Below are 3,236 nucleotides of genomic sequence, written 5' to 3'. Positions count from 1 at the left end.
ACTGTCCTCTTGACATATAAGACTCTCTTGTCACATATTCAAGGGATAGTGCAGATTCTTTATCAAGACAAACACTTCACACAACTGGTCTAAGTTGGTCTCTGTTTTATCCAAAACATCACAACTTACCAATTTCAAATGTATAAGAGTAGATAACCTTTTACTCTTACATTTGACTAGTGTTAATAAACCTTCTTTAAGATATGTCACTTAAGTTACAATCTTGGAGTATGACTCTAAGAATTGTTTTGGAACGAAGTATGACTCATCTTCTTGATTTGACCACTTTAACAATTCATAGCTCCTCTTCTTAGCTATCAGAATGCACTTAGAAGATGAACTGTGATAAGGTCTCTTAATCATTAAGATGATCATATAACATGATACTAAAGTACTCTCCCATCTTTTCAGATTTGAGAAACATTTATCATTCTGCCTAATTTGATTCTTCTCATCCGTTCTGCCATACATCGAAAATTTTCCAATGTATCAGAATTACACTTAATCCTGTAAGTATAACCATATTTACTAAACTTTAGTAAATCATGACGAATAGTCTTATCGATTATTTGCAGTGGGCTTGATCAGTGCACAAGCATGTGTACTCGATCCCTTAGTCCTTTACTTGACTCACACATCCATGTGAACAAGTAATCAGTCTTAATTTTCCAACGCTTGAAAGTTCTCATTCATCATACTATACAACTTGCATGATTCCAAGTTTCGGTCCAATTGAAACTTGGGTGATGAGAAATTTTCTTTATTTGGTAAATTTAGACACTACCACAAATGAAAGAATCAATTTCATATTTCCAGTCTTGCTATTAATGGAATCTTATAAGCAACAAAAATTTTCATAGATGCCATTGTAAGGATATTTTAAAATAAATAAAATCAGAAATTTTCCTTTTATTTTAAAAACTTTGCGGAAGAACTTATCCTTACAATCCATATGAAAACTTGTTGTTATCTATTCCTAAGCAATATCTCATAACTCCTAAGAAGTAGCTCAATAAACCAATCTTCAAACTATGCAATAGAAATCCATCTACACGATTAGATTCAAGATATTCTTTAAGTTTCTTTACTTTTCTTAGATTCTTAAAACACCAAGATGTGACCCAGTCAAATCATGTAATAAGAATCTCCAAATAGCAACTTAATAGAGTTAGACAATGGACTTTACCTGAAATAAAGTCAAACTCATTGACTTTACCATCCTTTGGTAAGTTTAGCAGCTTCGTAACCAAAACCCCTTTCTTTGGCAATAGAAACATATGGACCCTTAGGTAATAGTACATGGGACTATCTCAGACTTAACCTTTCTCTTTACCATTTTTTCAACCAAGTTGACTATGGCCAATCCCTTTCCATTGGGAAGAGAATGCTTTTCTGGATTTCCTGTGTCACTATTGTCCCTGTCCATAAAGTTTTTGGAAAGTTGATCTCCTAATCACATTTACTTTACTAGCCTTCCCAATCATTGTTGATTCAGCAGTACCAAGCAAATAGATAAGATCATTAAGGGTCGTGTCATACTCTGTTTCATAGGAGTCCCAAAGGAACTCACTATGTGACTTAGAAAGTGATTGAACCACCAACTTTCTCAAGACTTTGACACCCAACTCTCCTGATTTGTCAATATGTGACTTCATCTCCAAGATGTGATCACACCTAGACCTTGCCTTGCCAATAGGGCTTGAGTGACCTTGAACTTGTGGGTCAGGGAGAATAATTGGAGGAAGTGGAGGAAGTGAAGTTCCAAGAGATTTGGGAAGATCATAAATGTCTGAAATAGACATCTTTTGGGAGATATTCAAGTTGAGTTGATTTAAAAGTCCTTAATATAACACCCAATATGAAATATTAAGGCTAGGACCCTACAAACTATTTTATAACTCAGAAGAGGGATGCCGTAATCCAAGCTATAAAATATTTGAAGGCAGGTAAATGACGATTTACCAATTTCCATCATGAAAATCGAAATATAATTAAGTTTTAATTGGATTTGAAACTCCTAGATATTTTGAGATTCATTGAACTTTTCAATGGCATGTTTCAATCTCGAGTGTGCCCTTCAGGTTTTGTGACTGGGATGCCGAGGATCACAAAACAAGGTGTGAAGTAACCATGCAAATTACTTGGTACTCTTAAATGTTTATCATCCAACCGATGTGCCAGTAAACCACACACGCTCCACTGGCCTATGATTAAACTTTAAGAAACCCTTTGCATACCTTGTGAAATCAAGCTAGTGTGCCAGTAAACCACACACGCTCCACCAACCGACTTAAGCAAAGTGCCAAGTGTAATTTCATGGGTTAGCACCTTATTCACATTTTCCTAAGTAACTAGGATTGGGAATTATAAGTGTTTAGTTACTTAGTATTTATCATTAATACTTTTAATGAAAGGAGAACTTATAGTCTTTGTCCTACCCGTTACGCTAACAACCCTCCACCAGTCAAGGAAGCGGTGGGTGAGAGTGGACACCCATTAAACTGCCATTTTATAGGCAGTAACCTTATACCCCCCTTATAGACAGGCTTCGTGAATGAGGCCTACTAACGGTAAGACTGACTTTTACTCTTATATATATATATATATATATATATATATATATATATATATATTATTGACTTATAATATTATAAAGTATAAGGATTGAATTTTAATTTTTAAAATCCTGAGGGCTTAACTTGGAATTAAAGTATTCATAAGAGAAACTTTTCAAATTCCAAAACTTGAGGGCAAGTTTTGAAACTATTCAAAACTAATTAATTCCATAACTTATGAGTTTAAAGTAGTTTTAATTAAAAGACTCTTCAAGTTCCATAACTTGTGGACAAGTTATGCAAGACTTTAAACTAATAAAAGAATTAACTTTTCTTTATTTTATAACTTATGGAATTAATTAAGGTTACACATTTATTTATTTATTTAATGAAGAGACTCTTGAACCTCCATAACTTGAGGACAAGTTATGGACTCATAAAACCATTTAATTAGAACTAGACTCTTCATTTTGTAACCTTTGCCAACTTTTATGAGTTTTATGATTCTTAAATGTGACTTTTCATATAACTTGAGGACAAGTTACAAAAACACACTTTGGAATCAAATCTTAGATTAAAATGGATTGAAATCAACTATTTCACACAACTTTTCTATTAATCTAAAAACAAGATAATTCAAATCATCAATCTTCAAGAAATTAGCATGAACATACAAACTAA

Source organism: Lactuca sativa, chromosome 6 (assembly GCF_002870075.4).
Source record: "Lactuca sativa cultivar Salinas chromosome 6, Lsat_Salinas_v11, whole genome shotgun sequence".
In the NCBI taxonomy this organism is placed as follows: domain Eukaryota; kingdom Viridiplantae; phylum Streptophyta; class Magnoliopsida; order Asterales; family Asteraceae; genus Lactuca; species Lactuca sativa.
This window is presented reverse-complemented; position numbering follows the sequence as displayed.